The sequence below is a fragment of the Oryctolagus cuniculus genome, chromosome 5, assembly GCF_051225735.1.
Source record: "Oryctolagus cuniculus isolate XC-2025 breed Fujian yellow rabbit chromosome 5, ASM5122573v1, whole genome shotgun sequence".
Lineage (NCBI taxonomy): Eukaryota > Metazoa > Chordata > Mammalia > Lagomorpha > Leporidae > Oryctolagus > Oryctolagus cuniculus.
The window spans coordinates 111,681,839-111,708,948 of NC_142871.1; the positions used below are offsets into that span (position 1 = coordinate 111,681,839).

Sequence of the window (27,110 nt, forward strand, 5' to 3'; positions counted from 1 at the left end):
CTTTCTCAAATCTCTCCAATGACGTTCCATTCAGATCAGTAAAATGGACAGTTCCCTTCAACCCTTCTAATCTCCAACCTCACTCCCGTCACTTTGCCTGCTCCCTGTTGCTCGGCCTCAGCAGCACTCAGCTTGCCTATCTCAGACATGCCAAGAACTTTCCCCCTTCAGAGTCTTTGCACTTACTGTTCCCTCGCTTCAAAAGCTCTGCCTTCACGGAATTACAGGGTTCACTTCCAGCCTTTTTATTGCCTACTTCAATGTCACCTTTGCAGTATGGTCTCCCGTGACCACCTTTTATGAAATAGCAACTCTCCCTCCTCACTCCAGCATCCCCTACACCCCTTCCCTGCTCTTTCTAAATTGCACCTATTAGCAGCTGGCATATTATATGTTTATGCATGAATATTTTCAAGGTATCTGTCTACTCCTACCAGAATATAAGGGCTTGAGAGTGAGAACTTGGATATATGTTTACTGGTTCATACCCAGAACCCAGATTAGTGCCAGTTCTGTAGTAGGCACTCAATACATGTTTATTGCCTGACTGAATGAGCGAGCAAAAATGGCTCCTAACATCTGAGCACTGAAACACTGAAAAGAAAGCTAGTTCTTCAGAAAGCCCTTGGCACTGGTGTCTCCAGAAACAAGCATCTAGACACTAATTCCAGAATCACTTAATCCCTTTTTGCTTATAAAAATACACATTTCTCTCTCTCTCTCCCTCTTTCTTTCCCTCTCTTTTTCCCTCTCCCTCTCTCTCTCATACACACACTAGACACTGAGATTCTAGTAAAATAATACAGATTCAATCATTTAGATGACACTCCTATAAACTTGATAAATTATTTAATCAAGAACTTCATCTTCTGTATGATTATATATTCATACTGAAGAAGGCAGGCATACAGGTTAAAATAGATTCGGTTTGTGAGCTGGAAGACCAAGCCCTTGCCACGCCCCTGTGTGATCTCATCCCCCTACCTGGCCACACCTGGGTGCCCACCAGCCAATCAGGTTAATTAACCACTCCCCTTTGGAAGTGGGTTAAAAGCCTGGGACACGATGTGTTCAGCCCTTCTCTTCAGCCCTAGCCTCTTGCCAGGAGGGGGCTTGCTGTAGCCCTGTGCCTCCAGGGCACATGGCCTTAGGGCTTCCTAGCCTAGATTCTCTTCCACGTGGCTGGTTCCTGGTGCTTGGTATGAACCCAGATTTACCTCTCTCCCTTAATAAAGCTCTCACTCTCTTATGCATCTTTCTCACTAAATAAAAGCCTAAAACATACCATGCTGCCTCATTTATCTGTGCCGGTATTTAGAATTCTTCTCGAAATATTAGGCAAGAACCCTCTTAGGCTTATTAATATTGTGGATTTATTAGTAAGCATACGGTGAAATTGTATGGCACCCCAAATTCCAATAGCACATGTGGCACCCCACATAGCACTTCTGGGGAACTTTAAGGGGCCACTTTTTTTTTTTATAAATTTTAGGGGGTCATGTCCGATTTCAATACTTAGGCTAGATTTACACTCGGACCTCACCTGAATAGTAGGATCAAGATTTTAGTGTCCTTGGAGATAAATGTATCCCAACATTTTTCTGATTAAATTCTGGAAAAAAATAGTTACTAAAGTTTAAGATGCTTGTGTCTTTCTCCTAGGGATTCCATGCTAGGTAAGTAACATAGGAAAACCCTTCCACACATACACAAGAGTATGTGCACAAAATGTTTATTGTATTAATATTTGTGATACAGGAAAATTGGAAACAATCAAATGTCCACCAATGGGTAAGAGGATAGGTAAATAAACTGTGGCATATTCATGCGACAGAATACTAACTGATACATCAGAATTACAGCCACATGTATCAGCTAGGGTAAATCTCAAAAACATTATCGAGCAAATAAACAAGTTGTGTGGTACACATCTTGTAAGACTGATTACATAAAGCCTAAAAGCAAGCAACACAACCCAGAATATAATTTACGGAGACACAAGAAACAGTAAAAGTGTAAGATGATAAACAACAAAGTCAGTGGAATGGCTACCCTGGAAAGGGACTGGAGTAAGAGACTTCAACTGTCATCTACAGTGACTGATTTCTGAAGAAAGTAAACACTTTGAAAGTAATGTGTCAAGATTTTATGATCTGACAAAGCATTGTGCTGTGTTGTTTAAATATTTCTTTCTGCTTTCTTATGTGCTTGAGATGCTTTATAATGCAAATATATTCTGTTCCCCAAAGTGAAGAAAACAACAGATAAACAGCCCCCTTCACACACTGAGGCCTTAATGAGGCTCGATTATATTTACAAGGGGCATTCCAGGTGGAGAAAACAGTATTTGCATAATTGCTTATTTTGGGTAACAGTAGTAGTCTGAGTTAAATCATGAAGGACCTTACAAGTCATGCTAAGCAGTTGGAATTTTATCCGGTTGGCAACAGATCCCTGGATTTTAATAAAGGGAGTAGCATGTGATTTATATTTCAGCGAGCTGACATTTTGGGAGGAAAACAGGGAACAGAGTGAAGGGTTGCAGTGAGTAGAAGTGTTGTGGTAAGACCAGAATGGCGGCTTTTCCAACAATCCAGGGAACAGACAATGAAGTCTCATAGTTAGGAGAAAATACATAAATGTAAAAGTATTTGGGAAATAACATCAGCTGGGCTGTGATGTGCATAGCGCAGAAGGAAGCCCAAAGGGGCCTTTCAGATTGTTAGCTTGTTGGAATGGGTAGGTCATGGCTGCAAGCACTGGGAAAGGAAATTGGAAGGAAATGCAGATGTGGAGGTTCAGGGAGGATAAAGAGTTACAGCACGGTGAATTTTAGCCTTGCTTGAGACACCCCTGGAGAGGACATCCGTGAACATATGGATAAACAGGTCTGCAGCTCAGATGAAAATTCCAGAGCTAAGGATAAATAGTTGCAGTTGATCCACCTGTAGCTAGTCATCAAAACCACGAAGTGAATGAGAGCTCCCTGGAGAGTATGGAGCCTGACGATTAAGGAGAAAACAGAACCAGGATGCAAATCTGGAATCACCACCCTGAATGGGAGACATAACAGAATTTCAAAAGCAGACTACGAAGATATAAGTGGAGCTGTGGAATAAGAATCCACAGAAGGCAATTTCATGCCATTAAACTTGAGAGCTAAAATCTTTCAGCACAAACTCTCTCGTGCCACTGTACTGAAAATGATTGAGGAATGCCTCCTCCTCATAAAAGCTAATCTCTCAATCTAAACTGTAGATAAGTTCCTAAGTGGATCCATAAACCATGAAGAACACTGGACACGTCATCAAGAAAAGCCTCCAGGGGCTCAATCTTCAGCTGCTCAAATTCTGTTTGAACCGTCCTAAAGATGATCTCCCTGAGACTCCCAGGAGCCATATATTAAAAAAAAAAATTCTCCTTTCCCAATTCTCCTCTGAAATCACCTTTTGCCTTCTCGAAATATAGGGACTGCTCTCACCTACTCTGAATCACCTTGGATACAACTCCCTAGGGTATAAAAACCTTCAAAGGTCAAAAAATCAATGAAGGCACCTGGAAGGCACAGTGGATCCTGCATCTTTCCCAGTTGGGCACAGCAGGACTCTGGAACCTGTTCCCCATCACGTTCTGTAAACTCTTATGCCCACACCTAACTCTGCAGAGACTTACCAGCACCCTTACCATGTTCCTGGCCTCAGCTGCTCTGATTCTGGGGAAGCAGGTGGGGACTCTCCCAGGTGCCATTCAACAGGGAAGTGGGCGGGAGAGAAAGCAACCTTGGAGGGCCAGGATATAAGGTAAGGTAAGGGAGTGCCTTCCCCTTTAAGTCACAAGGGGAGAGAAGGTCCTGAGACAGACTTCATTAGCTGCTCAGGCAACCCCATGGTGTTAAACAACCAGCTTTCTGTAGTGGCAGCCACCTGTATTTACAGCTAAAGCTTTCTTTTTACAGGCTCTCCCCTTTCCTCTTCACTTGTCTGTCACTACTTCCTATTTGCAAGCCTTCGTTTCAGGTATGGCCAACCAGGCTAAGAGACTTGAGGTGTTCAGAATTCCATAGTTTGTAGGAGGGGGCACAGGGAGTAATGGCATTTTTGTTTAACAACATTTCCTCTTCTTTTTCTGGACTTCCTGTCAAAGAATGTATCATCTAAAGAAAAACAAAATCCCAAAAGCTCAAGAAAAAATACAGAAGGAACAGAGCCTTATTTTACCAAGGAGACAAACTCAAGGCAGGCTTACCTTTTTTCCATCCTAGAATAGAACATTCGAGTAATGTGGTCGGCCTGTTGGGAAATTAAGCCATCTGGATTTCTCTGCCTTTTTAAGTAAAAAGGGCATGGCGAAAACTCAGTTCAGCTGCTTGTGCATCTAGCGCACAAGTGAATGTTTTCATGATTTCAAGGACGTAGTGAAAAAGTTCCTCAACCAGTGCTACAGCCTCAAGTAGAAAGAGCAACTATTGAAGGTAAGTTAACATTTTGTATTATCTTAAACATTTATCCAGATATAGGAGAGAGAACTTCCTTAACTTTCAATAACTAAAGTGTATTGAATTTGTAGTTGCTTTTCTTCTTAGATGATAAGTCTCCTGTTTGCAGCCCCTTGTTAATTCTCTACTCACTGATTCCTATGATTTGTGGTTTTGGTTTATATTTATTTTATAAAAATATGTCGTTGGTTCTAGTTAAAAAGTGTTCATTTCATAAGTGCCACATTCACAGGAGGCTTAATACTTTCTTTTTTTGTTTTTGTGTTTGATGTTTGCTGTATATTTCCACAAAATAGGTTAAGCTGCACTTTTAAAGTAAAACATTTTCTTCCCTATGGAAATAAGGGAAAATGCTCTTTTAATCAATCTAGGATGTAGTGCCTTGAAATTAAAAAAAAAAATCACTGTAGGGGCCAGTGTTGTGGCTCAGTGGATTATGCTCTCATATGGATATTGGTCAAGTCCTGGCTGCTCTATTTCCAATCCCACTCCCTGCTAATACACCTAGGAAAGCATAGAAAGATGGCCTAGGACCCTTGCACCCATGTGGGAGACCTGGATGGAGTTCTAGGCTCCTGGCTTCAATCTGGCCCAGCCCTAGCCATTGTGGACATTTAGGGAGTGAACCAGTGGAAGGAAGATGCCTCTCTGTCTCTTCCTCTTTGTCTGTAACTCTGACTTTTGCATTAATAAATACTGCTTAAATAAAAAGAAAAATCACTATTAAATTAGTGTTCATTTCTCCTCACAGCAGATATGTTAATTCTCTTGAATTGATGAACAACTATCTTAAACTATAAAATGAAGCTATCAATCTATCTGTGTGCAATATTTACTCAGGAGCATAACTCTCTGACCTCACATAATTATAGAGCATTTTGAGATTACCTACAAAATTAAAATATAGGTGATATATTATATATTTGTATATCATATATTTCCATGTGCACACAATGGGGAAAGCCCTAAAATGCATAATTTCCAACTTTGTGAGGTTGATTTTAACTCAGATGTCATCTAATTTTAGTTCCATATAAAAGGAGCCTCTAAATGATAGTACAACAGGTTTGGAGTTGCAGGCAAGATGGCGGAATAGGAAGGGAGCACACTGATAGTCCAGGGAGAGACAGTTTAATAAAAGTGGAGATACTGCAGGTTCAAGGAAGAGTAGGGGAAGAAACAGCAGAAGAAACTCTTCCGGAACAAGTGATTCACAGTGGACCTGGGTGGAGAGCATGGGAGCCCACAGTTCGGGACACCAGCGGCAGACTCAATACACCAGCACTGGAATGCGAGGTGAGCTGAACCTCAATAGCCCGAGACACCAGCAGGCAAGCGGAAAGAGGAGACTAGAGGGAACGATCCTAGGGGGAAAAGTTCACCAGGCTAACTAGAAGAGAGAGAAAAAAAAAAAAGTGACCGATACGGACGGGTTTCTCTCTCCGCTCACCACTCAAAGGCGAGCAAGACAAAGAGCAGGTGCCATCTTGGACATACGTCATAAGCAGGGCGACCTCAGGTCTGCACCGGCCCTGAGCCTAGCAGAAAAACCTGACTCTGGGCGGGGTGAATTAACAGGAGATTAGGACCTAGTGAATTTGTGGTGCTACTGAACTGAGACTGTGAAAAAAGAGACAGTGGGGGAGAGAACTCACGGAATTCACGAAGTACTCTCCGGAGACGCTACAATTCCGTAACTTTGGCAACCCAGTGGGAGACTGAAGGAGAATTTGAGCCCACTCTGAGAGCAGAACAGATTCCCTGTGTGGTCCTTGGGAAAGAGCTTCCAATCTCTGGCTCCTGTGGGTATATCATTTGCCTGCTAACTACCTCCAACTTCATTCAGCTGTGCAGAAGTACTTCCCTTTTGAATCAAAAAAAGAAAGAAAGAGAGAGAGAGAGATCTACCACGCCTAACCGGGGAGTGTCACCTTTGGCACACCAAACAGAGCTCTCAGGCCACACCCATCTCAAGCCTCTAAGACTCCATCAAAAACAGACAGTCCACTTAATCTAGAGTCATAGTATAACAAGAAAAAGCACCACAGTGAAGAAACCAAATATCTCCAAATGCCAAATAACAAATGCAAAACCAAGGTAATAAAAACAAGGAAGTCACCAGGACGCCCCCAAATGAAAAAAACACCCCAATTCAAGATTATGAAGATGATGACATAGAAGAAATGCAAGAAGCAGATCTCAAAAAATTGATAAGAACATTAAGAAGTTCTCAAAAACAAATTCTTGAACTACAGAAATCCTTAATGGACAAGATAGAAAATCTCTCGTGAAAATGAAATATTAAGGAGGAATCAAAATGAAATGAAACAACTAGTAGAACATGAAACTGTGATAGTGATGAGAAATCATAATGAAGTGAAGAATTCAATAGATCAAATGACAAAACATTAGAGAGCCTTACAAACAAAATGGGTGAAGCAGAAGAGAGAATATCGGACTTAGAAGACAGAGAACAGGAAAGGATACAGTCAAGCCAAAGAAAAGAAGAGGAAATTAGAAATCTAAAACATATTGTCGGGAATCTTCAGGATACTGTTAAAAAACCCAACATTCGGGTTCTAGGAGTTCCTGAAGGCATGGAGAGAGAGAAAGTATTAGAAGGCCTATTTAGTGAGATATTAGCAGAAAATTTCCCAGGTTTGGAGAAGGACAGAGAAATCCTAGTACAGGAAGCTCATAGAACCCCTAATAAACATGACCAAAAGAGATCCTCACCACGACATGTTGTAATTAAACTCACCACAGTGTAACATAAAGAAAAGATCCTAAAATGTGCATGAGAGAAACGAACGTCAGATTACTCTCAGAGGATCTCCAATCAGACTCACAGCTGACTTCTCATCAGAAACCCTACAAGCTAGGAGGGAATGGCAAGACATAGACCAGGTACTAAGAGCGAAAAAATGCCAGCCCAGAATATTATATCCTGCAAAGCCCTCATTTGTGAACGAAGGTGAAATAAAGACTTTTCATAGCAAACAGAAATTGAAAGAATTTGTCACCACTCGTCCAGCCCTGCAAAAGATGCTTAAAGATGTGTTGCACACAGAAACACAGAAACACGGTCATCAATATGAAAGAAGGTAAAGGAAGGAAACCTCACAGCAAAAGATCACAGGGAATTCAAAGCATATATTAGAAAATATCTTTGGCAAATGGCAGGGCAAAGTTACCACTTATCATTAGTCACATTGAACGTGAATGGCCTGAACTGTCCAGTTAAAAGACACGGATTGGCTGATTGGGTTAAGGAACAAAACCCATCTGTTTGCTGCTTACAAGAAACACATCTTTCCAACAAAGATCCATACAGACTGAAAGTGAAAGGCTGGAAAAAGACAGGACAGAAAATCAACAAGGATACAGTAGATTTAAACGACACTATAGCCCAAATGGATCTAACAGATATATACAGAACTTTCAATCCTACAGCTAAAGCATTTAGATTCTTCTCAGCAGTACATGGAACCTTCTCTAGGATTGACCACATACTAGGCCATAAAGCAAGTCTCAGCAAATTCAAAAGAATTAGAATCATACCATGCAGCTTCTCAGACCATAAAGGAATGAAGTTGGAAATTAGGAAATCAGGAATCCCTAGAGCATATGCAAACACATGGAGATTGAACAACATGCTCCTGAATGAACAATAGGTCATAGAAGAAATTAAAAGAGAAATCAAAAATTTTCTGGAAGTAAATGAGGATAACAGCACAACATACCGAAACTTATGGGACGCAGCAAAAGCAGTGTTAAGAGGAAAGTTTATATCAATAGGTGCCTACATCAAGAAATTGGAAAGGCACCAAATAGATGAGCTTTAAATTCACCTCAAGGATCTAGAAAACCTACAGCAAACCAGACCCAAATCTAGTAGGAGAAGAGAAATAATTAAAATCAGAGAAGAAATCAACAGGATTGAATCAAAAAAAAAATTACAAAAATCAGCCAAACAAGGAGCTGGTTTTTTGAAAAAATAAAATTGACACCCCATTGGCCCAACTAACTAAAAAAAGAAGAGAAAAGACCCAAAACAATAAAATCAGAGATGAAAAAGGAAATGTCACAACTGACACCACAGAAATAAAAAGAATCATCAGAAATTACTACAAGGAATTGTATGCCAGCAAACAGGGAAACCTATCAGAAATGGATAGATTCCTGGACACATGCAACCTACCTAAATTGAACCAGGAAGATATAGAAAACCTAAACAGACCCAGAACTGAACAGAAATTGAAACAGTAGAAAGGCCCTCCCAACAAAGAAAAGCCCAGGAACAGATGGATTCACTGCTGAATTCTACCAGACATTGAAAGAAGAACTAACTCCAATTCTTCTCAAACTATTCAGAACAATCGAAAAAGAGGGAATCCTCCCAAATTCTTTCTATGAAGCCAGCATCACCTTAATCCCTAAACCTGAAATATATGCAGCATTGAAAGAGAACTACAGACCAATATCCCTGAAGAACATAGATGCAAAAATCCTCAATAAAATTCTCGCCAATAGAATGCAACAACACATCAGAAAGATCATCCACCCAGACCAAGTGGGATTTATCCCTGGTATGCAGGCATGGTTTAATGTGTGCAAATCAATCAATGTGACACAACACATTAACATACTGCAGAAGAAAAACCATATGATTATCTCAATAGATGCCGAGAAAGCATTTGATAAAATTCAACACCCTTTCATGATGAAAACTCTAAGCAAACTGGGTTTGGAAGGAACATTCCTCAATACAATCAAAGCAATCTATGAAAAACCCACAGCCAACATCCTATTGAATGGGGAAAAGTTGGAAGCATTTCCACTGAGATCTGGTACCAGACAGGGATGCCCACTCTCACCACTGCTATTCAATATAGTTCTGGAAGTTTTAGCCAGAGCTATTAAGCAAGAAAAAGAAATGAAAGGGATACAAATTGGGAAGGAAGAACTCAAACTATCCCTCTTTGCAGATGATATGATTTTTATTTACGGGACCCAAAGAACTCTACTAAGAGACTATTGGAACTCATAGAAGATTTCGGCAAAGTAGCAGGGTATAAAATCAATGCACAAAAATTAACAGCCTTTGTATACACAGGCAATGCCATGGCTGAGGAAGAACTTCTAAGATCAATCCCTTTCACAATAGCTACAAAAACAATCAAATACCTTGGAATAAACTTAACCAAGGACGTTAAAGTTCTCTACGATGAAAATTACAAAACCTTAAAGAAAGAAATAGAAGAGGATACCAAGAAATGGAAAAATCTTCCATGCTCATGGATTGGAAGAATCAATATCATCAAAATGTCCATTCTCCCAAAAGCAATTTATAGATTCAATCCAATACCAATCAAGGTACCGAAGACCTTCTTCTCAGATCTGGAAAAAATGATGCTGAAATTCATATGGAGACACAGGAGACCTCTAATAAGTAAAGCAATTTTGTACAACAAAAACAAAGCTCAAGCTGACTTACTCAAATGGTAGAGTTAGAAACATACCAGGGGATTCCAATTCAATCCCATCAAGGTGGCATGTACCAATGCCATCTCACTAGTCCAAGTGATCAATTTCAGTTCACAATTGATCATAATGAAAGGACTAAGAGTCAAAGGGAGCACATAAACAAGTCTAGTACCTGCTAACACTAACCGATGGAATAAATAAAGGGAGAGAATGATCCAACATGGGAAGTGAGATACACAGCAGACTTATAGAATGGCAGATGTCCTAAATAGCACTCTGGCCTCAGAATCAGCCCTTAAGGCCTTCGGATATGGCTGAAGAGCCCATGATACTATTTTAGGCATGGAAAGCCAAGACACTCTGGGGGAAAAAAAAAACACCTATATGAAAGATCTTCGTGAGTGAGATCCCAGTGGAAAGAATAGGTCATCAAAGAAGGAGGTACCTTTCTCTGTAGGGAGGAGAGAACTTCCACTTTGACCATGGCCTTGTCTAAAAATGATCAGAGTCGGTGAACCCAGGGGGCTTCCATAGCCTTGGCAGCTCATGACAAGAGCCTGGGGTGATTACTGATGCCATAAACAAGAGTGTCAATTTGTTATGTCAACAACAGGAGTCACTGTGCACTTACTCCTCATGTAGGATCTTTGTCCTTAGTATGCTGTACATTGAGATTTAATGCTATAACTAGTACTCAAACAGTATTTTTCACTTTATGTTTCTGTGTGGGAGCAAACTGTTGAAATCTTTACTTAATGTATGCTAAACTGATCTTCAGTATATTAAGAGAATCAAAAATGAATCTTGATGTGAATGGAAGGGGAGAGGGAGAGGGAAAGGGGAGGGTTGCGGGTGGGAGGAACATTATGGGGGGGAAGCCATTGTAATCCGTAAGCTGTAATTTGGACATTTATATTCATTAAATAAAAGTTAAAAAAAAGAGAAAGTACAACAGGTTTAATTCAGAGGCATTTGATAAGGTTTGAAGCATTCCCTAGAAAAAGAGAAAGCCAGTGATTCTAAGAGCCAGATGAAAAAAACAGTCCTTTGGTAAGTCAGTGCTTTTCTATTTTTGCCTTCAAGAAAAGTAGGTATAACAGTGGTAAATGGCTAGATTTTTATATTTTTATAATATATCACTGAATTTAAGCATCTAATTATGAAGAATTGAGTGATGTTATTAAAAAAAACTACTTCTAGTCATTGTGCAAGTAATATTTCCTGCTTAAGCTACATCAAATGAGGAATATAATTAATGTTGGCTCCAGTCTCTGTCTAGCAATGTCCTATTTATTTATGGATATATGCTTTAATTAGCAAAAATTCATCTCAAAAAGCTGTGTAATTCTTACAAAAATGAAATATGTAGGTTTAATAATCATTAATATATAGCACTTATATTGATTTGATAATCATGTATTATTATAACTGTAAGACATACAGCCTTTGAGAAAAATGTTATGTCTTGACAGATATACTTTTCTTTATTATACAGAAGTTTGATGCCTAAATACTAGGATACAATTCTGGAGGGAAACTTGAATGAAACTATGACTCAAGAAAAGACGGGGCCAGCGCCATGGCTCACTTGGTTAATCCTCCACCTGTGGTGCCAGCATCCCTTATGGGTGCCTGGTTCTAGTCCCGGTTGCTCCTCTTCCAGTCAAGCTCTCTGCTGTGGCCCGGGAAGGCAGTGGAGGATGGCCTGAGTGTGTGGGACCTGCACCCTCATGGGAGACCAGGAAGAAGCACCTGGCTCCTGGCGCAGCGCCGGCCGTAGCGGCCATTTGGAGAGTGAACCAATGGAAGGAAGACCTTTCTCTCTACCCCCCCCCCAATAACTCTACCGGTCAAATAAAAAAAAATTAAAAAGAAAAAGCAATGGCAGAAATTTTTCATCTACTAAGGAGACATATTTTTGTAATGGAGGATGGTTAATATCCTTAATTACAGTTAAAGAGTAATATAACAGTTTAGGATTTTCTTTTGCTCCTCAGTTTATTTCTTTAATTGAAAAATAAAAATTATGGAAATCTGTATTGATCCTGTGAAACATGTTTTCAAATTCTTTACATTTTATTTTAAAAGTTTAACAGGAATATAAAAATTATACATATTTTATAGGAAATATGTGATGTTTTGTTACACATACGTGCATAATAGCCAATCAGTAAACAGATTTGTCCTTCTAAGAATTTAACATTTATTTATAATGAAAGCATCCAAAATTCCATGTTCATCAAAATCTTATAGAGAAATATAGAGTACATTAACATTACCTATAGTCACACTACTGCTCACTAGAACCCCAGAACTTCTTTCTCACTATCTAGCTATAACCAGATACCCATCAACCAACATTTTCCCATCCCTCTTTCCCTAGTCTCTGGTAAACACCATTATATTTTTAACTTCTTTGAGATTATCTATTTTTAGATTTGGCATGACTAAGATCATATAATATTTGTCTTTCTGTACTGGACTTACTTCACTTAATATGACCTCCACTCCATCATGTTGATACAAATGACATGATTTCATTCTCTTTATTCCACCATGTATATGTACCAGATTTTCTGTATTCATCAATGAATGGACACATAGCTTATTTCCATTTCTTGGCTATTGTGAATAGTGCTGAGAAAAACATGGGCGGGCAGATGGCTCCTTGACAGAGATTTCATTTCTCTTAGATATGAATCTGGAAGTGAAATTTTTGGATGATGTGGTAATCTATTTTCCATTTTTTAGGACCAGCCCTATTGTTTCCTGCAGTGGCTAACTTACATTCCCACCAAGGATTGTTCAAGCTTTTTCTTTTCTCCAGATCCTAATCAACACTTGTTATATTTTTTTTATAAACATCAATTGTACTAGAGTGAGATGTTATGTTGTGGTTTTGATTTGTATTTCCATGATGATTTGTAATATTGAGCAGTTTTTAATGTACCTATGGGTAGCTTCAAAACATTTTTGCCATTCTGCAAGTTGTCTCTTTTTTGACTGTTTTGTTTACTGTGCCAAAGCTCTTGGTTGGTAAAATATAATTTGTCTATATTTGCTCTTATTTCATCAGCTATGGGATCTGATGCAGAAAAATGTTGCCTATCCCAAAGTCCTGAAGTATTTCTACTATGTTTTCTTTTTTAATTTTTTAAAGTGAACAAATTTTATGTATTTCATATACACAATTTTAGGAGCATGGTGATACTCCCCACTCTATTCTCCCTCCTACCCTTCCTTTCTTATTCCTTCTTTTAATTTGTACAATGATCTACTTTCAGTTTATTTTATACTCATAAGGTTAACCCTAAACTAAGTAAAGAGTTCAGCAAATAGTATGAAGAAAAAAAAAAAAAACACTGTTCCTCAAAGGCAGACAGGACTGTAAGCAATCATCAAATCTGAAAATGTCAATTTCACTCCTATATATTATATTTTTTAGCTACTCTTAGTTTCCACAGATCCAGGAAAACCTATGGTATTTGTCTTTTTTGGGACTGGCTTATTTCTCTAAGTATAATGGTTTGTAGTTGCATCCATTTTGTTGTAAAAGAATTTCATCTTTTTTGTGGCTGTGTAGTACTCCATAGTGTATATATACCATAAATTCTTCATCCAGTCATCAGCTGATGGATATCTGGGTAAATTCCTTATCTTGGCTTTTATGTATCAGCTGAAATAAATGTGGGATACAGACAACTCTTTCACTTATTGATTTCTTTTCATTTGGCTAAAGGCACAGAAGTGGAATTGTTGGGTCATATGCTGTATTTATTTTCAGTGTTCTGAGTTACCTCGATACTGTCTTTCACAATAACTGTACTAGTTTACCTTCGCACCAACAGGGGATAAGGATACTTTTCCCCCACATCCTTGCCAGCATTTGTTGTTTGTTGAATTCTAACTGGGTGAGGTGAAACCTCATTTGGTTTTGATTTGCATTTCCCTGATGGCTAGTGATCCTGAGCATTTATTCATGTGTCTATCAGCCACTTGAATTTCCTCTCTTGAAAAATGTCTTTTAAGTCCTTTGCTTGGACAGGATTGTTTGCTTTGTTGCTGTTTAGTTTCTTGAACTCTTTATAGATTCTGGATACTGTTTATTAGTTGCACAGTTTGCAAATATTTTCTCTGATTCGGTTGGTTGCCTCTTCTCTTTGCTGAGTGTTTCCTTTACAGTGCAGAAACTTCTCAGATTGATGCAATCCCAGTTTTCAATTTTGGCTTTGATTGCTTGTGCTTCTGGAGTCTTTTCCAAGAACTCTGCCTGTGCCAATGTCTTGCAAAATTTCCCCAATAATCTCCTTAGTAATTCAATGGTATCAGGTCATACATAGAGATCCTGCATCCATTTTTGAGGTGATTTTCGTGTAAGGGTAAGGTAGGGGTCTTATTTGATACTTCTGCATGTGGAGACCCAATTTTCCCAGCTCCACTTGTTGAAGATACTGTCCTTTCTCCAGAGATTAATTTTGGCTCCTCAGTCAAGTATTAGTTGGTTTTCGATGCATGGATTGATTCCTGGAATTTCTGTTCTTGTTCCATTTGTCTACGTGTCCTTTTTCATGCCAGCAGCAAGCTGTTTTGATTATAACTGCCATGAGGTGTAGGCTCATCCTGCAGGACCCACACTGTCAGGATGGTGGGCAAGGGCATTCTTCGACAAGCACCAGAGACGGTTTCAGTGAACATGTCTGTTTATTAACAGTCAGGCACAAGGTTTTATAGGGCAGGCAAAGGGGAGTAGCTAGCTCAGGGTAGCAATACTAATTCTATAGGATAAAGCAGATGCTGGTGACTCTACACTTCTCCAATCAGCTTAAAGGTTACAAAGCCTGTGTAGCCTTCCAGGTGGTCTTATTGGTCTGGGCCACATCCCGGAGCTGTTTACCTAGTTGACAATTACAGGTCCCCTCAACAGGAAGTAGGGGGCGTGGGAGAAATGTGCCTGGGGCTCCTACCACCTGCCAGCAGTCAGGACACAGGTGGGTCTCAGTGTACTGAGTCCTCAACCAGGCTCTTTCCCAGGAGACATGTTGTGCCATGCCCTCTTAACCTCCTGCATGTGCTAGGCAGGTAGTCTTCCAGCCAGACACAGGATCACCCACGGCCACATAATATGTCTTGAAATATTGTAGTGTGATGTCTCTGGCATTGTTTTTGTTAAGATTGTTTTAACTATTTGGGGTCTCTTATATTTCCATGTGTAGTTAAGCATTGCTTTTCCAGGTCTGAGAAAATTGTCATTGGTATTTTAATTGAGGTAGCATTGAATCTGCAAATTCCTTCCAGTACTATGGACACTTTGATGTTAATTTTCACAATCCAGCATCATGGAGGATTTTGCATTTTTTTGGTGTCTTTATTTATTTGATTTATAATTTTTGTTATAGAGAACTTTGACCTCCTATTGTAGGTACAAATTGCTGTAAACTTATCTCTTAACTCTGTTTTTGCTGTATCCCATAAGTTTGATATGTTGCATTGTCATCTTCTTTAATTTCCAATAATTTTTTTATTTCCATTTTAATTTCCTTTATGACCCACTGTTCATTCAGGAGCATGTTGTTCAGTCTCCATGTTTTTGCATAGTTTTTAGAAATTCTTATACTGTGAACTTGAGCTTTATTCCACTAGGTCACAAAAGATACATGCCATGATTTCAGTTTTTTTGAATTTGCCGATACTTACTTTATGGCCTATGTGTTCTACCCAAGAAAAAGTTCCATGAACTGATGAAAATAATATGCATTCTTCAACTGTGGGATGAAATGTTCTGTAGATATCAGCCACTACCAACTGGTCCATAGTTTAGATTAGCTCTTTTGTTTCCTTGTTGATTTTCTGTTTAGTTAATCTATCCATGGAGGGAAGTGGGATGTTGAAGTCCCCCCATTACCATTATATTGGAGTATATGTCTCCCTTTAGATCCATTAACATTTGTACTAAATAGCCAGATGCTATTTATTGTAATCACATATTCCTGTTGAATTGGTCCCTTAATCATTATGTAATGCCTTTCTTTATCTCTTTTTTTAAATGTTATTTAAGGAATACAAATTTCATGTATTTCATGTACACAGATTTAGGCACACAGTGATACTTCCCACCATACCTTCCCTCCTACCTATGATCATACACTTCTTCTTCCTCCCTTTCCTGTTCTCCCTCTTAATTTTAACAAATATCTATTTTGGTTTACTTTATACTCATAAGATTAATTTACAATTAATAATAAAGAAAAACATCTTAGAGTTCTGATATACCCCTGGGCTTATATGATTCCTCAGTAAAATTATGCCTTTGTGAAGAGCTCAACAAATAGTATGAGGTAAAAAACACTCTTCCTCAACAGTAGATACAAGGGTTGTAAAAAATCATTGAATCTCGTGAAGAAGGCAAGATGGCAGAATAGGAAGGGAGCACATTGACAGTCCAGGAAAAGACAGTTTAATGAAAGTGGAGATACTGTAGTTTCAAGGAAGAGCTAGGGAAGAAACAGCAGAGGAAACTCTTCTGGAACTGCTGGTTCACGGTGGACCTACGTGGAGGGCACGGCCGCCCACAGCTCAGGACACCAGCCGTGGAATCTACACACCAGCGATGGAAAGGGAAGTGAGCCAAAACCTCAGTAGCCCGAGATACTGGTGGGAAAGCAGAAGGAGGAGCCCAAAGGGAACGAGGCTAGAGGCCCCATGGGGGAAAGTTCACTGAGCTAACTAGAGGAGAGAGGGGAAAAAAAAGGGACTGGTACGGAAATAAGTCTCTCTCTCCACTCACCTTTCAGTGACGAGCAAGACAAAGAGCAGGCACCATTTTGGACATACGTAGGGACTGTGCCTGCCATTAGCCAAGCAGAAAAACCTGACTCTGGGGCTGGGGGCGGGGAGGGGGGGGAATAACAGGAAGTTGGGACCTGGTGAATGTGTGAAGCTAATGAACCTAGACTGTGAAGGACTGAAGGTGTGGGAGAGAACTCAGAGACGTGAGTGCTCTCAGAAGAGTACACAAACTCGGTAACCTTGGCAACCCGGTGGGAGATGGCAGAGAAATTTGAGTTTACACTGAGGACTGCATAGATCCATTGTGTGGTCCTTGGGACAGAGCAAACGAATATTATACCCACAGGATCCAGAGATCAGAAATGGACTGCCTTCAATTCCGCTCAGCTGTGTGAAATTACATCCCTTCTAAATAAAAAAAAAAAATTTACCACGCCTAATCTGGGTGTGTCACCTTTGGCACACTCTTAATGCTGAAGAACCAAACAGAGCTCTCTGGCCACACCCATCAGAAGCCTCTAAGGATCCATCAAAAGCAGACAGTCCACTTAATACAGTCATAGTATAATGAGAAAAAACACCACAGCGAGGGAAGAAGAAACCAAAGAATATCTCCACAATGCCAAGCAACAAATGCAGAAACAGAGGAAACAAGAACAAGGAAGACATTATGATGCCTCCAAATGAACAAGACACCCCAATTCAAGATTATGAAGATGAGATAAAAAATGCAAGATATGGATTTCAAAAAATTGGTAGGAACATTAAGAAGTTCTCAAATTCTTGAACTACAGAAATCCTTAATGGACAGGATAGAAAATCTCTCGTGAAAATGAAATCTTAAGGAAGAATCAAAATGAAATGCAGAAACTAGGAGAACATGAAAGTGTGATAGTGAAATCAAAATGAAATGAAGAATTCAATGGAATAAATGACAAAGGCATCTGAGAGTCTTAAAAACAGTTAAGCAGAAAAGAGAATATCAGACTTAGAAGACAGGGCACAGGAAAGTATGCAGTCAAACCAAAGAAAAAAAGAGGAAATTAGAAATCTAAAAAATATTGTTGGGAATCTACAGGATACTATTAAAAAAAACCAACATTTGGGTTCTAGGAGTTCCTGAGGGCATGGAGAGAGAGAAGGATTAGAAGGCCTTTTTAGTGAGATACTAGCAGAAAACTTCCCGGGTTTGGAGAAGGACAGAGACATCCTAGTACAGGAAGCACATAGAACCCACAATAAACATGACCAAAAGAGATCCTCACCATGACACATTGTAATCTAACTCACCACAATGAAACATAAAAGATGCTAAACTGTGCAAGAGAGAAATGTCAGATTACTCTCAGAGGATCTCCAATTGGACTCACAGCAGACTTCTCATCAGAAACCCTACAGGCTAGAAGGGAATGGTGAGATATAGCCCAGGTACTAAGAGAAAAACTGGCAGCCCAGATATTATATCCTGCAAAGCTCTCATTTGTGAATGAAGGTGAAATAAAGACTTTTCATAGAAAACAAAAATTGAAAGAATTTGTCGCCACTCGTCCAGCCCTGCAAAAAATGCTTAAAGATGTGTTACGCACAGAAAAACAAACAGGGTCATCAATATGAAAGAAGGTAAAGGAAGAAAACCTCACAGTAAAATATCACATGAAGTTCAAGGCATATATTAGAAATATATTTGAGAAAATGGCAGGGCAAAGTTACTACTTACCAATAGTCAAATTGAACATTAATGGCCTGAACTCTCCAGTTAATCCATTCAGCCAGTCTGTGTCTTCAGGAACAAAACCCATCTATTTGCTGCTTACAAGAAACACATCTTTCCAACAAAGATACATGAAGACTGAAAGTGAAAGTTTAGAAAAAGCTATTCCATGCCAACAGAAATGAAAAAAGAGTGGGCATAGCCATCTTAATATCAGACAAAATAAACTTTAACAGAAAAACTGTTAGGAGAGACAAAGAGGGGCACTATATAATGATTAAGGGATCAATTCAACAGGACGATATAACAATTATCAATGTATATGCACCTAATTACAGGGCACCGGTTTACTTAAAAGATATGTTAAGGGACTTAAAGGGAGATTTAGACTCCAATACAATAGTACTGGGGACTTCAATACTCCACTCTCAGAAATAGACAGATCAACTGGACAGAAGATCAACAAGGAGACAGATTTAAATGACACTATAGCCCAAATGTGTCTAACAGATATATATAGAACTTTTCACCCAACACTTAAATAATGTACATTCTTCTCAGCAGTACATAGAACCTACTCTAGGATTGACCACATACTAGGCCATAAAGCAAGTTTCAGCAAATTCAAAAGAATTGAAATCATACCATGCAACTTCACAGACCACAGTGGAATGAAGCTGGAAATTAGCAATTCAGGAATCACTAAAACATATGCAAACACATGGAGACTGAACAACATGCTCCTGAATGAACACTGGGTCATAGAAGAAATCAAAAGAGAAATCAAAAACTTTCTGGAAGTAAATGAGGATAACACAACATATCAAAACTTACGGGATACAGCAAAAGCAGTGTTAAAAGGAAAGTTTATAGCAATAGGTGCCTACATCAAGACATTGGAAAGGCACCAAATAAATGAGCTGTCAATGCATCTCAAGGATCTAGAAAAACTGCAGCAAACCAGACCCAAATCTAGTAGGAGAAGAGAAATAATTAAAATCAGAGGAGAAATCAACAGGATTGAATTAAAAAAAATTACAAAAAATCAGCCAAATGAGGAGATGGTTTTTTGAAAAAATAAACAAAACTGACACCCCATTGGCCCAACTAACTAAAAAGAAAAGATCCAAATCAATAAAATCAGAGATGAAAAAGGAAACGTAACAACAGATACCACAGAAATAAAAAGAATCATCAGAAATTACTACAAGGAATTGTATGCCAGCAAACAGGGAAACCTATCAGAAATAGATTCCTGGACACATGTAACCTACCTAAATTGAACCATGAAGTCATAGAAAACCTAAACAGACCCATAACTGAGACAGAACTTGAAACAGTAGAAAGGCCCTCCCAACAAAGAAAAGCCCAGGACCAGATGGATTCTACCAGACATTTAAAGAACTAACTCCAATTCTTCTCAAGCTATTCAGAACAATCGAAAAAGAGGGAATCCTCCCAAATTCTTTCTATGAAGCCAGCATCACCTTAATCCCTAAACCTGAAATATATGCAGCATTGAAAGAGAACTACAGACCAATATCCCTGATGAACATAGATGCAAAAATCCTCAATAAAATTCTTGCCAATAGAATGCAACAACACATCAGAAAGATCATCCACCCAGACCAAGTGGGATTTATCCCTGGTATGCAGGCATGGTTTAATGTGTGCAAATCAATCAATGTGACACAACACATTAACAGACTGCAGAAGAAAAACCATATGATTATCTCAATAGACGCCGAGAAAGCATTTGATAAAATTCAACACCCTTTCATGATGAAAACTCTAAGCAAATTGGGTATAGAAGGAACATTCCTCAATACAACCCAAGATATTTATGAAAAACCCACAGCCAGCATCCTATTGAATGGGTTAAAGTTGGAAGCATTTCCACTGATATCTTGACCAGAAAGGAATGCCCACTCTCACCACTGCTATTCAATATAGTTCTGGAAGTTTTAGCCAGAGCCATTAGGCAAGAAAAATAAATGAAAGGGATACAAATTGGGAAGGAAGAAGCCAAACTATCCCTCTTTTTGGTCAATTTCAGTTCACAGTTGATCCTACTGATAGGTCTAAGAGTCAAAGGGATCACATAAACAAGACTAGTGTCTGCAAATACTAACTGCTAGAATAAAAAAGGAAGAGAACGATGCAACATGGGAATGGGATACACAGCAGACTCATAGAATGGCAGATGTCCTAAACAGCACTCTGGCCTCAGAATCAGCCCTTAAGCTATTCAGATGTGGCTGAAGAGCCCTTGGGAGTATTTTAGGCATGGAAAGCCAAGACACTCTGGCAAAAAAGACGACCTAAATGAATGATATCTGCGAGTGAGATCCCAGTAAAAAGAACAGGCCATCAAAGAAGGAGGTACCTTTCCCTGAAAGGAGGAGTGAACCTCCACTTTGACTATGACCTTGTCTAAATAGGATCAGAGTTGGTGAACTCAAGATACTTCCATAGCCTTGGCAATTCATGATAAGAGCCTAGGGAGATTACTGATGCCATAAACAAGAGTGTCAATTTGTTAAGTCAACAACAGGAGTCACTGTTTACTTACTCCTCATGTAGGATCTCTGTCCTTAATGTGTTGTTCAATGTGAATTAATGCTATAACTAGTACTCAAACAGTATTTTACACTTTATGTTCTGTGTGGGTGCAAAATGTTGAAATCTTAATATATACTAAGTTGATCTTCTGTATATAAAGATAATTGAAAATGAATCTGGATGTGCATGGGATGGGAGAGGGAGCGGTAGTTTAGTTGGGAAGGTTGCAGGCAGAAGGGAAGTTATGGGGGGAGAAGCTATTGTAATCTATAATCTGTTCTTTGGAAATTTATATTTGCTAAATAAAAGTTAAAAAAACCATTGAATCTCAAAATGTCATTTTCATTGCTATACATTACATTTTTGATACTCTATTATTTTACCAGTGATCAGGGAAAACATGTCATTTGTCTCTTTGGGACTGGCTTATTTCACTAAGTATAATGGTTTCTAATTGTATTCATTTTGTTGCAAGAGACAGGATTTTATCATCACTGAGTAGCATTCCATAGTGTATAATACCATAATTTCACAGGGTGCAGAGGATCTTCTCCACCTGTTGATCTTGTCCTGTCCACAGAGAGAGCAAAATATTTGCAGGGCTAGATGCCTTTTAGTGCTCTGCCTCAGCAGTTTGAGCCCTAGAGCCTTCATCTGCTGAGAGGATGGGGGCACTTCACAATCCCAAGTGTGTGCCCAGACCCCTCTCAGCCAGACTCACAAGGTGTGGGGAAAGCTGATTTTTACATCTTGTAAAATTTTCTGGTCACATGTGCACAAAAGCTGCCATATTCTCTATTGTGTCAAAATGGTACCTTCACCCCACCACTTGCTGGGTGTCCTTGTTAAGGGATGGGAAGAAAGAAATGTGCTTTCTTTCACTGGTTTAGCTAGGTACTCTCCCCCAACTAGGGCTCCAAGCCAGTCAAAGACAGTGTTACTGCAGGGCTCTCCCTCATGCAATATCACCAGTGGCACAGGCTGCAGCAGTCTGCTCTCACCTTGCTCTCCAAAGCTAGCGTCTCCTCTAGCTCTCAGCTGCTTGGGTCATGTGTGGTTTCCCTACTCTTTGCTATGCGTCTGTACCTTCCATGGTGTTTCATAGTGTCTCTCTTCCTCCTATAGAATTTCCACTGCAAACGTCTCTCCAACTCTCTCCCTGGGAATACATTTCCTCTGCATTTCTTCTATTTTTCCCCTCATCCAAAGCATCTGATCTTTTCCCTATTCAGCCATCTTGGAATCACCTGTGTGTTTTTCTAATAGTTGCAAAGCTTCATATCTCACATTTAGGTCTTTAATCAGTTTTGAGTTGATTTTTATACCTGGTGAGAGAGATTGGTCTAGTTTGAATCTTCAGCATGTGTATATACAATTTTCAACACCATCTATTAAAAATACGCTTTTTACACTGCAAGCTTTTACACTTTTGTCAAAGATCAGTTGGCTATCCATGTATGGCTTTACTTCTAGGATCTCTCTTGTATCCCATTGGTTTATGAATCTGTTTTTGTGGCAATACCATACTATTTCATTTCTGTAGCTTTATAATACTTTTATGGGCGGCCGGCGCCACGGCTCACTAGGCTAATCCTTCGCCTAGCAGCGCCGGCACACCGGGTTCTAGTCCCGGTTGGGGTGCCGGATTCTGTCCCGGTTGCCCCTCTTCCAGGCCAGCTCTCTGCTGTGGCCCGGGAGTGCAGTGGAGGATGGCCCAGGTGCTTGGGCCCTGCACCCCATGGGAGACCAGGAAAAGCACCTGGCTCCTGGCTCCTGCCATCGGATCAGCACGGTGCGCCGGCCGCAGCGCGCTGGCCGCGGCGGCCATTGGAGGGTAAACCAACGGCAAAGGAAGACCTTTCTCTCTGTCTCTCTCTCTCACTGTCCACTCTGCCTGTCAAAAAAAAATAAAAAATAATAATAAAAAAAATAATAATAATACTTTTATGGGGTAAAGTGTGATATCTCTTTTTTAATTAATTACTTATATAAGGAGAACAATTTCATGTAAGTCATTTATTCAACTTTAAGGACATATTGATACTCTCACCATCCTTCCCTCCTCCTTCATTTATTCATCCTTTAATTTTTGTGATGACATACTTTCAATTTATGTTATGACGACAGTCTTAATCCACCACTGAATAAATAATTCAACAAGTAGAAAGTCTACTACTCTTAGGAGTATAGACAGGGGCTATAAACAATATTCAGATCTGAAGTTGTCAACTTCACTCAAATATGTTTTTGGTACTCTATGTGTTAGCTACCACAAATCAAAGAAAACAAATTTTTTGGTTTTTTTAGGTCTGAATTATTACACTAAGAATAAACATCTCCAGTTTGATTCATTTTGTTGCAAAAGAAAGGATTTCATTCTTGTTTACAGCTAAGTAGGATCCTATAGTGTATCTATACCACATTTTCTTTATCCAGTCATTAGTTGATGGGCATCTGGGTTTATTCCATATCTTAGATATTATGAATTGAGATGCTATAAATGTGGAGGTAGAGACAACTCTTTCATGTGCTGATTTCATTACCACTGGGTAAATTCCCAGGAGTGGCATGGCTGAATCATAAGGTGGATTTATTTTTAGACTTCTAAGGAATCTCCATAATGCCTTCTGTAATGGTTGTACTAGTTTATATTCCCACCGGTGGTGTATTAGGGTAAATTTTTCTCTACATCCTTCTTAGCATTTGTTGTTTTTTGATTTTTTGGTTGAATAACCATTCTAACTGGGGTAAAATGAAACCTTATTTTGGCGTTTATTTGTATTTGCAATTCCCTGATGGCTAGAGATCATGTATCTTTTGGCCAATTGTATTTCACCCTTTGAAAAATGCCTGTTCATGTCCTTAGTCCATTTCTTAACTGGATTGTTTGCTTTGTTGTTGAGCTTGAACTTCTTATTTACTTTGTATATTATTCCTTTACCAGATGTATACTTTACACATTATTTTCTCCCTTTCTGTCAGTTATCTCTTCAAGTTATGTAGTGTTTTCTGCTCAGCAGCTCCTTAACTGGATGTCATCCCATTTGTCTATTTGTAATTTTATTACTTGTACTTCTGGGGTCTTATTTAAAAAGTCTTTGCCTATGCCAATGTCTGACAAAGAAAAGCCCAGGGCCAGAGAGCTTTACTACTGAAGTCTACCAAACTTTTTTTTCATTTGACAGATAGAGTTAGACAGTGAGAGAGAGACAGAGAGAAAGGTCTTCCTTCTGTTGGTTCACCCCACAAACGGCCGCCACAGCCGGAGCTGTGCCGATCCAAAGCCAGGATCCAGGTGCCTCCTCCTGGTCTCCCTTGTGGATGCAGGGCCCAACCACTTGGCCTCCTCCACTGCCCTCCTGGACCACAGCAGAGAGCTGGACTGGAAGAGGAGCAACCAGGACTGGAACCAGGACCCATATGGGATGCCAGTGCCACAGGCAGAGAATTAACCAAGTGAGCCACGGTGCCGGCCCGTCTACCAAACTTTTAAGGAAGAATTAATCCCAATTCTTAAACTATTCAAAACAACTTGAACAGGAGGCAATACTCCCAAACTGCTTCTTTGAGGCCAGCATCACCTTAATTCAAAAATCGGAAAAAGCTACAATAAAGAAAACTATAGATCAATAACACCAATTAACATAGATGCAAAAATACTCAACAAAATATTATCTAATTGAATCAAAATAATCATCCACCTAGAACAAGTGGATTCATCCCAGTGAGGCAGGGATAGTTCAATATATACAAATCAATAAATATAATACATCACATTAAAAACTGAAGAATGAAAACCATATGACTATCTCAATAGATGCAGAGAGAGCATTTGATAAAATACAACATCCATTCATGATTTTAAAAATCCTTAAGCAATTTGGGTATAGAAGAAACATTCCTCAACACAGCATTATATGATAAACCCACAGCCAGCATCATATAGAATGGGGAAAAGGTAGAAGTATTTCCACTAAGATTCAAAATGAGTCAAGAATACCAATATCTACATTACTGTTCACTATAGTTCTGGAAGTTTTAGCCACAGCCATTAGACAAAAAAAGGGGGAGGGGGTTACAAGTGCAAAAAGAGGAAGTCAAATTACCTCTGTTTACAGATGATATCCTATATATACAGGAACTGAAAGACTCTACTAAGAGACTACTGGAACTCAGAATTGGTAAAGATGCAGGATATAAAAATCAACACACAAAATTAATAATACATACACATTGCCATGGCTGAGAAAGCGTTTGTATTATCAGTCCCATTCACAGAAGCTACAAAGAAACTCAAATACCTTGGGACAAATTTCAAAGAAACTCAGATACCTTGGGAAAAATTTAACTGAGGATGTGAAAGATCTCTAAAATCAAAATTATGAAACATTAAAGAAATAAAAAGACACAAATGGAAAAATATTCCATTTTTATAGATTGGAAAAATTAATATCATCAAAATGACTGTACTGCCCAAAACAATGTACAGATTCATTGTGATTCCAATCAAATTACCAAGGATGTTCTTCTAAAGATCTAGGGGGAAAAAAGACCCTAATATTCATATGAGAACCCAAGAGACCCCAAATATCTTAAGCGATCTTAAACAGCAAAAACAATAGAGGAATTAAAATACCAATTAAAATACCAGATTTCAAGACATACTACAGGGCTGTTATAATCAAAATAGCCTGGTACTGGCACAAAAATACTCATGAGACCCTGTGGAGCAGATTAGAAACCCCAGAAATTGATCCAAGCATCTACAACCCACCAATGTTTGACAAATGAGCTAAAATCACTCCCTGGAGAAAGGATGTCCTCTTCAACAAATGCTGTTGAAAAAACTGCATTTCTGGATGCAGAAGTATGAAAGACCCTTCCCTTACACCCTGTACAAAAACAAACTCACAATGGATCAAGGGTCTAAACCTAAGACCTGCCAACATCAAGTTACTAGAGGAAAGCATAGGGGAAACACTGCAATATATTTTAAAGCAAAGTGGTATAAAACCTCCTGCTTTGTTTTTTTGCCTCAAGATGGCTTTAGCTATTTGGATTCTTTAGTAGTTCCATACTAATTTTAAGAACATTTTGATAGTTATTTAAATAATATTTTTGGTGTTTTGACAGGGATTGCCTTGAATTTATAAATCACTTTGGGTAGTGTGCACATTTAAACAATGTTAACTCCTCTAATTCATGACCACAGAATGTCCATTACTTTGTATCCTTTTCAACTTCTTTTATCATTGACTTACAGTTTTCATGTAGAAATCTTTCCCCTCTTTGGTTAAATTTATTCCCAAGGTGGGTGGGTTGGTTGGTTGGTTTGTTGGTTTTTTAGTGTTGGAAATTAGAATTCTTTCTTGATTTCTTTTTCAGATAATTCACTATTGGTGTACGACAGTGCTACTGATTTTTTACATTGATTTTTTCATCCTGCTTTTGTTGAATTTATTTATTCTAAAAACTTTTGGGGGGCTAGCACTGTGGCGCAATGGGTTAAAGCCCCGGCGTGAAGGGCCAGCATCCCATATGGGCACCGGTTGTAATCCCGGCCACTCTTCCTCTGATCCAGCTCTCTGCTATGGCCTGGGAAAGCAGTAGAAGATGGCCCAAGTCCTTGGGCCCCTGCACCTGTGTGGAAGATGCAGAAGAAGCTCCTGGCTTTGGATCAGCACAGCTCCAGCCATTGCAGCCATCGGGGGAGTGACCCAGCAGTTGCAAGACCTCTCTCTCTGTCTCTACCTCTCTCTGTAACTCTGTCTTTCAAATAAATAAAATAAATCTTCACCAAAAAAAAAAAAAAAAAACTTCTTTGGTGCAACCTTGCAGTCTTTGGGGTTTTCTGTATATATAAGATCATGCCATTTGCAAACAATGACAAATAACATCCTCTGTTCCAAATCAGTTGTTACTTACTTCTTTCTCTTGCCTAATTGCTTTAGCTAGAACTATGTTGAGTAAAAGTGGTGAGAGTGGGCATCCTTGTCTTGTTTTGTGTTTCAGAAAGCTATCAGCTTTTCTGAATTCAATGTTAGGTATTGTCTTATTATACATTGCCTT

The 27,110-nt window shown here is 39.1% G+C and overlaps 1 long non-coding RNA gene across 4 annotated transcripts; it reads left to right on the plus strand.

Annotated features, from left to right (window-relative positions):
• Positions 1–3,668: 3,668 nt before the first annotated feature.
• LOC149126612 (uncharacterized) lies at positions 3,669–26,801 on the plus strand. Of its 4 annotated transcripts, none has more exons than XR_016233965.1 (3): positions 3,669–3,800; positions 4,262–4,471; positions 11,478–11,828. It is a non-coding gene; the product is annotated as an uncharacterized LOC149126612 (long non-coding RNA). The 4 variants fall into 4 exon arrangements; XR_016233966.1 differs by lacking the exons at positions 3,669–3,800; positions 11,478–11,828 and adding exons at positions 3,810–4,016; positions 26,427–26,801; XR_016233964.1 differs by lacking the exon at positions 3,669–3,800 and adding an exon at positions 3,810–4,016 and having other exon boundaries at positions 4,144–4,471.
• Positions 26,802–27,110: the final 309 nt, after the last annotated feature.